The 15,275-nt window shown below is 40.9% G+C and overlaps 1 long non-coding RNA gene across 1 annotated transcript; it reads left to right on the top strand.

Moving 5' to 3' along the window:
- Positions 1 to 12,063: 12,063 nt before the first annotated feature.
- LOC138068944 (uncharacterized) lies at positions 12,064 to 12,873 on the top strand. Its single transcript, XR_011143821.1, has 3 exons — positions 12,064 to 12,137; positions 12,560 to 12,613; positions 12,694 to 12,873. It is a non-coding gene; the product is annotated as an uncharacterized lncRNA (long non-coding RNA).
- Positions 12,874 to 15,275: the final 2,402 nt, after the last annotated feature.

Below are 15,275 nucleotides of genomic sequence, written 5' to 3'. Positions count from 1 at the left end.
TTACCTACAGGCCAATTGTGTTGGTCCTTGACAGCACTGTCTTTTATGCACACTCATGCTGGTTAAAGTGGAGCTTTAAGGGAACACGGGCATTTCATGGTTTGCTATGTTCCAGATGCATGGAGAATTGTCTCTAAAATCTGCCTGGCAAAACATCTCTTTTTTTATTCTCATTTTTTTAAAGAGGGCAAGGTTGCCAAGATCATCCATTAGTTTTATAGGAGACAATGAGTTAAAGGCAATGGGGAATAGAAATATCAGGAGAGCAGATAAGTTTGGCTCCATGTAGCCCTGCAGAAGCCATATGTCTGATATCTGCATGAGATGGGGTAGGCCCATGATAGGTAATATCGTTGTATAAAATCTGGAGACATGACTGAGTTCCATAAACCTGTCCAGTGCTATGAAGTCTGTTTGAAGTTGACTGAAGTGAAAGCTCGCCTGCAGATAGCATTGTACGGTCTTCCGGGAAGAAAGATTATTCACAGAGCCATGATATGGTAGGTCGCCATAATTTTCTCCTTGCCGTGCTCATCCTTTTCTAGGCTTTACCACTCCTGGTTGCTAGCTCTGCACCTGCTTTTTGTTGAGTCAAGCTTAGAAACAATGAAAAACAATGACCTTTCCCTCAGTATAGTTAGGGCTAGTTACTATCAGTGCTTTTGCACCCTACGGACAGATCATTCTACTTGCACGGTGGCTGGCAACTGGTGTGCCATGACCCCAGTTATACACTGACTGCAGTCTGGTAGAAGCGTCAGGCTCCTGCCACCACTGCTTTGCATCACCTGATTATCTCCAGTACAGCACCCTGGCTGCAATTCTTTGAGTCTGTATCTGTCTCTTCGTTGCGTGCAGACTCTCTAATTCACTATTTGATTAGTTCCTCGGGAGACTACCTCAAGACAAACAAATGAATGATAAAATAAGGCTGTGCTGTAGGTGTTTGAGACTTTGCAAAATAGGAAACTTACCTGTAGCTTGTCATTCAAATGTGATATTCTTGGTACAGGCAAAACCCATTACTTTTTTGCATATAGGAAAGTGATTTGTCAGTCCATCTTCCAGGAGGTTTATAGTATGTACAGTTTGTAGTCTGAAAACGCCAAGATAAATAGAATTTAGTATCTTATAGTAATATTTTTTTTTCTTTTAATCCCAAGAGCCCTTTAAAATCAATTTGCTAGACAAACTGATAATGTATTAACTGCAGGCAGAGGCACTGGGGGGTTTCTAGACATTTGCATGTGGCTTTTTACTCTAAGTGATGCCCAGTTTCTAGCAAGCTGGTCAAACCAAGAAGCCCCACGGGATTCGGCTGAGGGTATCCAGCAAATGCCCGAGTTCATCATCCTGTCTTAAAGAAAAATAAATGACAAATCAGCCTTCCTTAAACATAAGGAGAGGCATGGCTTGCATTCTCTGGAGAGATTCTTCGCTAGCATAGCTTATATTACCATTAAAATGATTTAACTGGAACTTCTGCTTAGCAGCATTGTAGGCGACATGTTCCCTAGCTGCAGTGTATCCAAACAGATTGTTGCAAGGCCTCGAATAAATATTTTCTAGGTCTAGCTCTGAAGCAATTTACATCACACAGCATTTATTTCAAGGGTGCCAGCTAGCTCTTGTGTATTACTGACAGAGCAAGCAACATTTTCCATCAAATCTGGTGGGTGTAAACAGAATGCCTACTAATAATGTGGCAGGAACCTGACTAAATGCAGTATTCATGGCTCTTGCATATGAAAGTCTCATAGATAGTCTGTTTATAAAGCGCAAATGAATTCTGCACTTAATGTTTGAAATGAATAATAGAACAAGGATAATTTTAAAAATTTCTCTCACAGACATACCTACCCCCATACTTTCATTCTTCTTCCCTCAGAATAGGCTGAGTACAAAGCTCATCCGAGCTGATCTGTGCATTGATTTCAAAAGGGTTAGTGTCAAGGTCAGTGCAATGTAGTAAAGGGTTGGACTAAAGCATGCAAAATCTAGTAAGAGGAGCAAACTCTCAGGGTCCTTAGCTTCTTTCCTGTGTGTTATTCAGGTAACATCCTGCGTTGATCCTTTATTTTCCGTGGTGGGTTTAAGCTGTGCTGAAACAGAGCAGGACCAGGTCTTGGCCTGCAAAGCAATCATTACATGGCTGAGCACCTTAAAACTGAGCCTTGTCCAAACCCCAAGTCTGCAGAATGGAGATGGAAATTTCATGAAAGTCAGTTCAGTTTGAGTATTCTTGCTCCTTTTGCTTTCACACAAATTAGCGGAGTTCTAAAAACAGCTTCTAACTCTCATTTCTACTGGCACAGCCCCTATTGATCGTGTCCAGAAAGAGGAATGGAAAGACACGACAAAATTGGCAAAGATCCTGAGCCAAGGAGCTTGGATCTAAACCCTGATCCAAATTTTGCTAAAGAACAGGAGTTTTTTGAATCGAGAGGTTTGATTTAATCTTTTGTACGTGCATGGAAAATCCATAGCACGAGTATGGTTTTTTCTCAGTGGATAAGATCTTTTGAATCTGGTATTCTGGGATGACCAGTTTGGTGAGGAAACTTGTAACCTGGGAAGAGAGAGGTCTAGGCAGCAACGGCATCTGCAGGGGAATGGAGAGGTCACCAGTCACGGGAACCAGGGAGGCAAAGGATGTTCCCAGTGTTCCCCAACAAGGCTCAGCTCAAATGTGTCCTCTAGCTTTTTTTCAGAATAGTCTTTTTTGGTTGTTGAGTTAGTCAGCTGGAGCAGGTATAGTACTTAAGAAACTGAATCATAAATGCTCCCACAAATAGGTTGGAAACTTCAGTTAGCACCAAGATTTTTGCCGTATTGTGATTTATGCTTGCCCAATCTCTGCACACTTTTGCGGTAATTGCAAATCTAGGAACTCCCTTAGTTTTAATACCAATTAATTTTCAACTAGATGCTTGTACCTGGAAGTGCATTGTTTTACCATTTACTTTTTTTTGTTGTTGTCTTTTAGTTTTAAGCTCTTCAGTCTCTCCAGTCATGAAACAAATGTTATTATGTGACTGAGTCAACCAATATCATCATCATTAAAACCAGCTAACAAAATCTCACACTTTACAATTTGCAAAAAGACAACAGATTGGCAATTGTTTGTCCAAACTGTGCAGTAAATATATTCCAGTAACGAGTGGTTTAGCAGAAAACAGGAGAGAAAAGACCACAAATAAAATCAATATTATTATAAATATTATTTACCACAAGTAATTTGAAAAGCTCAGTTTTCATCCAAAACATTTGTTTTAAATTATATGCTGACATATTCTGGAAATAACTATGATAGACTATTTTTAAATTAGTAGTACACAAAGGAGTTTCTTCTTAATGTCTTTTTCACATCAACAGTTTCTGGTTTCTTACATGCTAAAATAGACTTGGATAAGGATTTATACGTGTGTGTGTGTGTGTGTGTGTGTGTGCGCGCGCGCGCGTGTGTGTGTGTATGTATGCATGTAGCCACTTTTATTTATTTATTTTCTGGTTTGGATTACAGAATTGTGTGCTTTCGGGAGCAGGTGGTTTCCAGCAGTTGAAGAGATCTGCATGTTTGAGTTATGTTTTGTATTGCGGGGAAGTATTGCTACATGTATTTTCATAACATTCCTTTCAGGCATCTTTTTGGGTTCATTTCCAAAATGCTATGAAAAAGTGATTTGCTTTCAGAGAGGAATTGCTCAGCTAAAAATAATAAATATGTTACAGCTAATGTGGAAACTAAATATGTCAGAGGTGATGTGGAAAACATAGAGCAGACTGAGCTGAAGGGATAAATGATCCCAAGAAGGAGTCAAATGAAGCTGTTGTAAAAGTCCAGCTTTTACCAGAGTCAAGAAAGTTTGAAAATCCCAGATGAAAAATCCCTCCTTCCTATGTAGGGTTCAAGAGAGCCCAGAGACTTTCTGCTGGCTTGAGCATACGTGAGCGAGGTGGTCACTGAGAGGCAGCATATCCTTACACTGCCCCTTTCTGGGCCAAGAAGCCAAACATCACTACATGCTCCAAGATCTGCAGCACCGTTACGGGATGGCCAGGTATCCCACAAAGTCACATGCAAGCTGGGAATGCCAGGTACATAATAGTTTCAGCTGCAAGCAGGAGCCCATATCCCATATGAACATACTGTGTGACCTCACTCTATGGCTTTAGCAGTATAGCAGTTCTCTGCGGGCACCGAAGTTTCCTTATAATCATCCCAGGAAGCCTTGCATTTGATGGAAGCGCAAATCAAGAGATGTAGTTTGAGCAGCGTCCCTGTAGAACTGCTTGAGGATCCTGAGCATCGTGCACCCTGCTCCCACCGACATTCAGTGTTTATACTGCAGGAGGCCACTCATGGCTTGACGCACTGTCATATGTATGTGGTGTTTTCCCACTTTTACCACCAGATATCACATTGGCTAGAGGCTGAAAGATAGCTCAGGTAGGTGTCATCTTTGCTTTTGAAAACATTCCTCTTACCAGATGTCTCAGATCAATTCTCCAGTTTGGTTACTAAAATGAAAATTAAACATCCTACCCAACAGGAAAAATAATTTGAAAATACATTTTTAACCCCAGAGCAATTTCTACCTGCAAACTTAATTGTCTTCCTTTAAGAAGATGTAATTAAGTATCCTCATGGCAGACCATCTGTTCCTACAAAGCATCTCTAGAGCAGACAGACATCATTACTAATGCAATTCTTGGAGGTGCAGGCAGGAAAATAAATTGGTTGTCATTGGGACATCATCTATATAATGAACACCTGACATATAGCATGTTTATTTCAGATGAAGCAGACATGGAGGAGAGAAAAAGATTGGTAATAAGAGCTGCAGAGAGGACGTTGTCTGACTATATCTGTCTCGTGAAATGTTATTTGCTGCCAACACATCACAGTAAATAAAGTCTGGCCTACCTGTGAATATATGAGAAAAAAAAAGTGAAGGCACACTTTCAGGTACATTCTGAGAACCTCTCCTGAATAATAGAGTTTGAATCTTTGACTTTTTTTTAATTGCGTATCAGTAGCTACTTTCATTTCATGCAGGAAATTGGTAGTTTACCTGTCTTTTATTTCCATTTACCACTACAGTAAAACTGAACCTTTGATTTTTGGAACTACACTGTCTGCAACAGAAATCAGTAGTTAACATTGTCATCTAGACAAATACAAAGCAGAGCTGCTTCATGTTTTGCAAAGCCTACGAGGAAATCTTGATATGCAGCAATGAGTTCCCAAATGCCGTGGGCTTCCTCGGGGATTTCTGGCAGCGTCTGCAGGATGCTAGGGAAGAAATTGCATCGTCAAGAGGAGCTGAATCTGTTCCATGATGGTGTCCCAGTTTAGCAAAGTGTGGTCTTTAGTCTCATTCATCTTATGTGGATTTAAGCATGTGTTTTTTGTTACAGAGACACATAGATGCTATACCCAACAGGTACCCAGTGCTTTTCCATAGCTCCTTTTCTGATTTGTTTAGTCATTTAGGAAGTGAAACTAGTTTCCTTCAAGACTTTTCTTCCAAGATTTGTTAATTTGTTGTTCGGTTGATGTACACCCTCTCATTCAACTGCCTCCTCTTCAATTTACAGGATGGATGATCTAAATTACGTCATATAATTTCTCTTTCCTGTTCAGTGACTGAAGCACACTGGAGAAGAACATTTTCACTTTGTTTACTTGTAATGGGTTTTAATGAACAGATACGCATGTCAAAGGGATTAGCAAAGGGACTAATAAACATAGTCACACAGATGTCCGCTTGTCTGAATATTTATGAACCCCACGACTCAGAGCAAACTCCAAAAGCAATATCACTGGAGAGTATCCTTGTGCGCCATGCACACCTTGAGCTGATCAGGAGCTATAAATAACCCCCTCCATAATACTCCTTTGGCTAGAGAAAGCACAGTAGACAGCATGAAAACATAAACTTGTGGAACCTAAAGAGATAGCCAAACCCCACAGGATCAAAAGTTCAGATAAACATCCTAACGCTCAGATACTAACCTGAATGCTGTCCAAACCTATCCAAGCCATCTGGGCCTAGAATATTAACCTAGTAGTGTCATGAGAAATGGTTTTCTCACAAGGTTTCTGATGCTTCCTGTTTTTTTGACAGGCAGGAAATACCAGAAGAAGAGCCTTTCTAGCTGTGGTTCATCATTTTCAGTATAAGCAGGAATCAGGAAGTGCAGAGGCAGCGTGAAAATGAAAAACAGTGCATTGGAATTGAAGGGGAGGGAAGAAGGGATGGCAAGAAGGAAAGTTAATCAATTTGCTAATGCCACTGAAACAGGCTAATTTTTAGAAGGCACCACAGCATTGGGAATTGGCTGCTGTGTGGGGCTGGGTGTGCTTCCGGCAGAGTGACTTACCTCACTGGCTTCCCGTGTGGATAATAACACTTTCCTGTTATTAGGGAATGTAGTAGGATGGGAAACTTTATGTCTGAAAAACACTTTGCAGCCCTAAAGGGAGCTTTCCATGTAAGGATCCCAAATCAGCAACGCTAGTCTTGATACCGTTGTCATTTCTTATCAGGATCTGGCATCTTGGAGTCACTCATCTCCCACTGATTTTTCTACAAGTCTTTAATTAAGGTATTTGAAGGTAACAGACATTGTTACCTGCATCATCCCATTGCTGCTGGGTGACGGGACAGCAGCACTCATGTGATGACTGATTCAATGGGTCTATGGCTGTGCTGTTCTGCTAGCGCATAAGCAAGTGGAGGTCTCTCTGTGTGCAAGTCTGAGGTTGTGTACATGGATGTGAACCCTCTGAAGGCTAGCAAACAGCTAGCCTTTATAAGACCAAATTCAAAGCAAGTAATCAGCTCACCAGCTGTGAAAGGTGTCTCTATGTGACAACGTTGATAGGACTTTGACTCAAACCTCCAGGATGGGGTAGAAAGTTGAGACAAAGAAGAAAAGAAAGCTAAAGGGAGGAGGAGAAAGGAAAGAAAGCCCTTCTAGGGATGAGGAGTTCAGAGAAGGCAGATTTCTTTGGCACAGCCATTGCTGTCATGAAGCTTGCAGGCATTTAATGTTTGATTGCCTGTTTTCTTTTCACTTTGCACTGAGGGTGATGACTTTGAAAACAGCATCAAAAATTGTTTTAAATTGCACAGCTGACCTGTTGTGAGTGCCGTAAACAGCATCTCCTTTGTATGCTACAAATTAATAGCGCAAGCAGGAACCTGACATGTGAGGGCTGTCATAAAACTACCAGTAACCTGCGTCTACTCATTGTGAAAAAAACATTGATTATCATTTTCCTCGCCACGTCCCCTTCACTCCAGCCCTTTCTTGAACTCTTCTGGGAAGGCAGAAGGCAGCTGCTTGAAGGACAGGGACTTGGAGTGGAAAAAAGGAAAGGGAAAATCTAGTTTGGAAGCTGAATACTAAAAGGAGGCATTGATTTCCCATCAGCGAGATGAGGTGTTCAAATCTGATATGCTGCTTTGGCTTGAAAGGCATTTACCTCACCGGTAATCAGAGCTACTAGGAATGATACATTCAGACGAGATAATGTTTTAGACTCTGCTCTTAAGCCCCAAATTTCTTCCTACCAGCTCAAGCCATGTGGTTTAGGCACAGCTTCTTGCTGAAGCAACAGAAATGCCTCAGTGTTCTGCGATTCTGTTGTCAGATGTTTAGCCAGAGAAACATTAGCTCATGCCCGAGGAAGGACCTAAACAATCCTGATAGAGAATCACAAGCAGAACAGCTCTTTTCTTTCGCTGCCAGTGAGAGAAACATGATGTCCAGCAGAAGAGTGCAGCTATAATAGAGAAGTACTGAGAGCAGAACAATATAAAGGATGAAGAAAATAAGAAACAGAACAAATTAGTAATGATAGGAACCTTGTGATCTGTAGAGTCCAAGCGTGACGTGACCCATAGGTAAGAGTTTATGAGGAAGTGGGCAGGAGGTAGAGGTTAGTGTATAGATTCACAGCTGGCAGATTGAACCCACTCTCCTAAACTTTTCAAGTCCACAGCAGCAGGAATCAAGTCATTAAATATGACTTTGAATCCACAGCTTGCCCAGATCTTACATTTTCATTGTTCCTGCTCTGCTTCAGACCAGTGCATTACTGAAGCTCCGCTGAGAGTTTTGGACACCTATGCGAGAAGGCTGTATGGGCCTGTCTTTTAACACTTACTGAGAGAAATAATCCAGGATCTCCCTTCATGTTTAATAAACCTGTTGAGTTGACAGCTACTGCTTCAGCGTTGAAACATAGTGCCCACTCTGAAAAGGAAGATTTACACAGGTTAACTTGAGCCTCCACAGCAGTGATTTTCGTGTTGCTGATGACTGGGAAACCATGGGATACTCAAACAAGGAACATGAAAGGTAACTGAGAAAAGCAAGCCCATTATCTATAGACTTAAATTTGCTTCGCCTCCACCATGGGGATATTATAGAGGCCCACAAACGGAGAAAGATTGAAAACGAAAGCTTGAAAGTCAGAGAGAAGTAGGGCTTCAAAGGCCAGTTCAGAGCAGGAGCCAAATCGAGCCATCCTGCATTATCTTCACTAACCACAGAGGGGACCTGGGGAGCTCAGTGTCACGGGGTGAAGGTTTACCTTTGCAAAGAGCAAGTTGCATCTGGTCGCTTTTAAGCTTCAAAGAATTTGAACAAGGCGTGTGAGCCCTGAGTGACTGGAAAGAATTGATTATAGGAATAATCGTGGTGGCTCTACTCGGGCACCTTGCCAGTCACTGACACCAGAAATAAGCCATGTGTTGTGGCATTTATTGGCAGATCTTTCAGAGAGACTGACTTAAATTATGTAGGAGTATATCACCCTCAACTTTTCTAGGGCTGGATCGCAGCAGGTAAGGGCAGAAGCCATTGCTGTGGCATAAGCAGAAATGCAAGCCAGCTACTGTCACCTGCTGCCTCATGACTTTTACCTTAGCTCTGTAAAACTCTAAGCACTTTACAGCACCTTACAAAGCTAAACAACAAATGTTCATACAAATATTCTCAAATACACAAATATATCCACATATATGTGCATGTGTGTGTGTGCATACAGAAGCATAACAAACATATTCATTAATCACTGCATTTCCCGAATGGCTGTCGATTTTTTAATAGTACTATTCCTTTATCTCCATGAATGAGTAACAGTGTAGGATCTGATGGCTAATTATGTTCTGAAGGCCAATAAACTCCTGAACATTTCTGAATGTCTCTGATTAGAATAAAAGCAAAACAAAACAACTAAAATGAAACTACCAAAGCAGTTGCTGAAATATTGCTACCCATTTGCTGGTGGTTAGGAATAGAACAGGGTGAATTAGTCATTGTAAATATTTAATGATTTTAGATCTTTCTAACTTTTCCCATTATCCTGCAAACAGGCTTTAATTTTTGTATGTATGTTTACTCTTCGAAATTGTTTGATATGTATTTTGTACAAGCATGTTTCAGCACACTGGTTGATAGTAAAGTATTCAGGGCTGTTAGTGGTATTTATGGGACATTCAGTAGGTCTGGTAAATAATATGGTGCTGTATATGCTTATAATTGGATGACTAAAAGCTCCATAAAACAGAGGGTGAAAAATTAGAGATTTCAAATGGCCGCATAGCTGCTGCAATAAGAATTTGTTTGCATCGTCACAAGGATGCAAGAGTGTGAGTACAGCATGACCAAGTGTTTTTTCAGTGATGAGAAATGGGTGTTTTAATCCCTTATAAACACTTTATGATATTTTCATTCACTTTTAACAGCTTACTGACTATTGAAAAATATTTTACCCTTAATCCTTTCTTGCTCTGATTGATTTTTGTAGGAACAAAGTTGAAATGCAACTGTTTCCAGGGTGAAACACTACTATTTAACTCCGCTACCAAAGCAAATCAGCTCTGTGCTTTCAACAAAGAAGCAAAATAAGGAAAGAAGAATCGGTTACAAAGGTAGAATTTATCTGGGATTTCTCTGGAAGTGAACTCTCCAGGAAGTACTGGGAGATCGTCAAGAGAGCAGGCGGATCAGCACTCCTTATTGCACGTGAATTGCCTGAGCTGCACAAAAGGACCTTCGAGAAGAGCACTAATGAAAGAACAAAATGGCTTAGAAGATAAATCAACCCTGGAAAATAGGAACGCTTTACAAGTGGTTTCATCTTTTTTGGCTGATGATTCCAAGTATTGATGTACAATTACTTCTTGTCATAGTTGTTTTGTTTGCATCTGAAACATGAAGCCTTCACTTTAAATCCAGTTAAAGACTAAAACCAAGGGATGCAGTTATTTCTGAATCAACCGTCAGCTCAGCAGAAGGATTTTCCTGGGCTGTTTTCAGAGAAGGAAAAAAACAAAGAAAAAAAATTAAAGCTTTTGCCTTAAGGGCTGGAAACCTATTTTTCAGACCGTTTAACTTTTGTCATTCTCAGTGCATCTGTTCAAATTAGCTTCAGACAGTGAAATAAATAGGAAATGTTGCCCAAGGGTCTTTGATTTTGTCACAAGGGACTTTGAAAAAGTGGAGGAGACAAAAAAATGAAGCCTGATTCATGAAGGCCCACTGAGTCTTTTGGTGATGTGAAATCAAAACTGACTGAGGTTAAATTCATTCAAATATTACAAACACCCCAGTGTACAAGGAAACCCATAGTCTGATGATACTAAATTGAAAGTTCAGGACAAGATGCAGTGAGAACTTCCCCAGGTTTGAAGTCAAAGTTTAAGCAAAGCTGTGGAAAGGAGAAGATCAAGTAAAGCTGGGAAACAGGTTCAGAAAGGGGGGGAAAAAAAGATGTTTCCCTCACAGTGCAGAACAGCAGAGCAGCCAAGGTATTTGATGCACCGGATGGATGATCGTATCCTATGAGCCATACAGCAAGATCTTCACACGTCTGAGAGTTAGATGTTAAATATGACTCCTGAGAGCCAAATGGAGGGAGAGCTTAGGAGGAGGTCACAAACAGGAGATAGCAATGGTTTCTTAAGAAGTTGCTGGGAAAGGGAGTGGAGAGAGACTGCCTGTTGTCCCACATTTGCTTCTTTCATGTTCCCAGCAGTGGTTCAGGTTCCAGGAGCCCCTGTGTCCACTCTGCCCCTGCGACACAGGAGCAACAAGGAACCAGGTATGAGCAACCTCCAAGGTGTGCAGCTCAAGAGCCAGCAACTTTTATGCTGTGAATTCGAAACGCTGTCAGCTCACCTGTCTATTAATGGTTGCCAGGTTGTGTATTTAGAGAATAACCCAGGCCCTGTCTTTCCACTGTGGCTTTCAGCTGCAGAAGCGCATACATCTTAAGTATGGCGCAACAGGGCATCTCTCCTCAGAAAGCTCTTTGAGCTATTCTGCCTTAATAAATCCTGCTTATGGCATAGTCCTGGATACTGGGTTCCTCCCCTCTCTGTATGCTACCAGACCGTGGGAGCATCTTTGTTTCCAAACTCCTTTCTACACTGGTCTCCTTCCCACCCATTTTCACAGGATAGCCCTTCTTCCTCTGCAGTACTGTGGAATAATCCTAAAACAGTATAAAACATCCTCCTAGCTTTTCTGGCCACTCTAGCGGTGTGATGCCAAGGCTCCTGGCAAAGCCCTTGTGACAGTCTTGCCTTCCTGGGTATGTGTAGATGACTAGCTAGTTGTATAAGGGACCCTTCTGCGGCACAGATGAATACATGATGTGGATAAGCTACTAATCTGATGCTAATAAATAATCTTTAATAAGCCAGCTCTTTAGGAGTAACAGCTTGATATGACTTCCTAACGTCAGTCTGTTTCCATTTTTCCTCCCAGTAGCTTATTTCTTTCTGTTGGTCACATCCTTCCTTAAATGCTCTCTGGCACAGGGTATTTAAGTCACACGGTATTTCTTTGTACTCTCTGTGTCGATGAATTAAACTGTTATCAACAAAAGTACCTTATCTCTTCACCTGTATTGAATTTGGAGTTTGTTAATGCATCTATTATCCTTATATCACAGAAAACAATTAAGAGACTTATTTGTTCATAAAATAATCAGTTTATCTTGGTTAAATGCTTGTATCTCGCAATATAAAGGCTTGCCCAGTACACCTGCCGGTTCAGAGTCCTTCTGGAGCCAGCTAAGAACATCCTCTAGAACGGCTGGGAAACGCATTCCAGTAAGTGACCTTATTTCAAAACTTATTTTTGGGTGGCACACATATCTCATTTTCACTGTTGGTTTTCTGTAAATGTTTAAATTCAAAAATGCCTGAAAACAGCATGGAAATATACAGACAGAAAACATTTTTCAAGTTTTTGTTTAAGATATTTTGTGAGAAATAAAATGCACTCCACAGCTTCCTGTGGCGTGGACTATAACTATGATTAACATTTCTAAGTGCAGTAATGAAGATGATGATAATAATAGCCACCGGTTTCCACCCATTTCTTGCAGGGAAAGAACTGACTGTAACAGAAAGTATTATGTGTTAGACCGCCTAGATTTATTCCTCGCCTCTCTCAGAGGTAGAATAGGTCAATATTCTATTATAGTCCAAATGTTATTAACATTCTTTCTCCATATATTTTTACATTTCAGTGAAAAAGCCATGTGAAAATCAAAATCACACTTCAGAAAAACGACTCCGCTAAGGTATAATTTTAAAAGTTTTCTCAATCCGTATTTTCAACTTTTTCTTCACAATTCCTTGTCTATCCTCTTTTCTTTCTCAGGAGGAAGAGAAAGGAAAATGAAAACTGAGTGCTCAAAAGTGGAAGAAAACAAAACAGATCCTGGTGCTCATGGTTATTTTCATTGTGAAAAAAATGACAACATCTTTTCCTCCCAAAAAATAAGCATTGTTATTATTTGTTGCAATACTAGTCCCTTTTGGACAAGTGTTGGCCTGGAAAGATGCATCCTCCCTGGAGCTGCATTGGGAGAAGTAGCAGTCATGAAGTCCGCTGCTTCTCTGCATGCCTTAAACCTTTCTTTAGGACAAGAAAACATCACACTGCTAGCATCAGAGGGTATTTTCTGAGTAGAGCAAACCTCTTAGTAGGCAGCCACATGTATTAAACCAGGGCTACTATAAATGTCTTATCCATTTATTCTGATTACTCTAGCACAGACTATTAGCTATTTTATGCTACCTGTTCTGACAGAAGAGAAACTGCAGTAGAAGAAAGAAATTCTTCCTTTTGTGTCCAAGGTTAAGGCAATCTGCAGGAAAGAATGGAAATGACGTAGAGAAGTGAGTTGCTCCTTTCAGCAAGGTTTGAATTGTTTATCTGCAATGTTTTGGATGATTCAGCATGTTTTCTGGCTTTTTTTTTTCATTACAAGGGGTGTTTTCATGGGAATGAAAGCTTGAGGAGCTGAGCTTATTAATGTCTCTGACTTCCTTCTCTTCCTTACCTGAAGCTGTATGCCTAGTTTTCCTCTTGCCGGTTCTGCGATAAATCAAGTGTAGGTCCACTGAAGGTCCAACATTGGAGAAATGCTGGTGTGAAACTGATCTGAGAGGAGACACATTACTTTTGGGGTGTTACAGTTTTCTAGACCTCTACAGAAAGGCACTGCGGAAACTGAGGGCTGGGAATAAGTAGCAGATGTTGAAAAATCCTTAAGAAACACAGCTACTTTTTAGATGAAAGGGTTGGACTTTGGGTTAACAGCCAGGGCAATAAATAGAAGAGAAACAAACATTAGTGCAAACAAGAATCTCTTCCAGGGAGCCACCTTTCTTCTTTCCCCAGCCTATGTATGGAAATGTATTTCTTCTCATTGGAAAATAATGCTGTGAATTTATTATGAAAAACTGGACTGATCAATGTCTTAATCTCTTGATTTAAACATGGGAGCAGGGTTTTTAGGTAGCATTAAGCATGTTGTTCCACTGATATGTGATATGAGCTATCTAGGTCAAATGTCTGAAAGAAACTTCAACCTTTTTTTTCACAATCTGCTCCAGGAGAAATTAATTATAAGCACAAAGCAGAGGTAAGAGGCGAGAAAGAAAAGGAAAAGCTGAAGTAGGTAGCAAAGAGAGAGAAGCAGGAGGCAATGAAATGGAAAAATCATACAGCCTCATTTGCTGTAGAGGAAATAAGGAGACAAGCATGAACTTTGGTTCTTGAAAAATGTTCTTGTGGACAGAAACCTGGGGATTTTAATCGCTAACATTTTTTTTTCCTCTAAAGTATCTGCTTTTTACTTGAAACCTCAGTATTTCACCTAACTTACTTCGTAGGGAGCCTTCACTCTTTGCCCTTCCTCCAGCTATGTGGGACTACAGCCAAAATATCCAGATTTTATAAAACTGGAATGGAAAGTCACAACAGCAGCAAATCCATAACAAATATTTTTATCAAAATAATACAATCATGCTTTGGGTTTTTATGAGGTTTTTTTTTTTTTTTTCACCCTGGAAATCATTCATTCTTTGAGAGAGTGTATGGATGGACATCAGATAAATGGCTAAAAGGGGCTAGTGCAGATATCCCACAAAGGAAATCCTGTCCAGATGAAGAGGTCAGTTCATCTGCAAGCCTTAGGCATTGGGTGGGTAATAATCCCCAGGTTTGAGTGCAGCTCTTTGCCATTTATTTCCAAATAAAGGCAAGTTTATCATGGACAAAGGCCTCACTTTGTCTCAGCAGGCAGATCCTAGAGGGTAATTTCAGCGCAGTTTTCCCTGGGTGAGGTCATGCCAGGGTAACATAGGGTTCTGCTTCACCTCTTCAAGATACAGCAGTCAGAGTGCTCAGAGGGTGTCGGGTGCTTTGTACAGAAATGATACTACTTTGTGGTGAATAAAGTTTTTTCCAGCACTTCTATACGTGTTTCTTGTAAAGCGACTTTAATTCAGCAGATAGACCCATAGTGATTGTTTGGGCTGTGAAAGAAGTCCATGGAGATATGACTCTAGTGCCTTAGTGTGTGCCCAGGAACAGTGTGAATGCAAACTGGCAGAAGTTCAGTTAGCCAAGATGGCAACGATATCCAAGAACTGATTAAAATACTTTGATGATACAGGGGGAGGAACACATGATTCTGGTAGAGAATGGTTGAATCTGCCCACCCATCGGCAGGAGAAATGTGAAGAAGACCCTCCCACTCTGCACCACCAGGTAGGAAAGGGTTAAAGAGCACCAGTCAATCTGGAATTAAGCAGCTGAGAGGGATCATTAGCCTGATTGATTAGGCCACAAAGGCTGTGGCAAGGCTGAGGTAGGGTTTGCTTGGAAGGGGTAGTCTGGAGAGTGTGCTCCCTGGGGAAGGCTCAGAGGGCCTGGGCCACCACCCCGCTGGG

The sequence above is a fragment of the Struthio camelus genome, chromosome 12 (assembly GCF_040807025.1).
Source record: "Struthio camelus isolate bStrCam1 chromosome 12, bStrCam1.hap1, whole genome shotgun sequence".
In the NCBI taxonomy this organism is placed as follows: Eukaryota; Metazoa; Chordata; class Aves; order Struthioniformes; family Struthionidae; genus Struthio; species Struthio camelus.
This window is presented reverse-complemented; position numbering and strand designations above follow the sequence as displayed.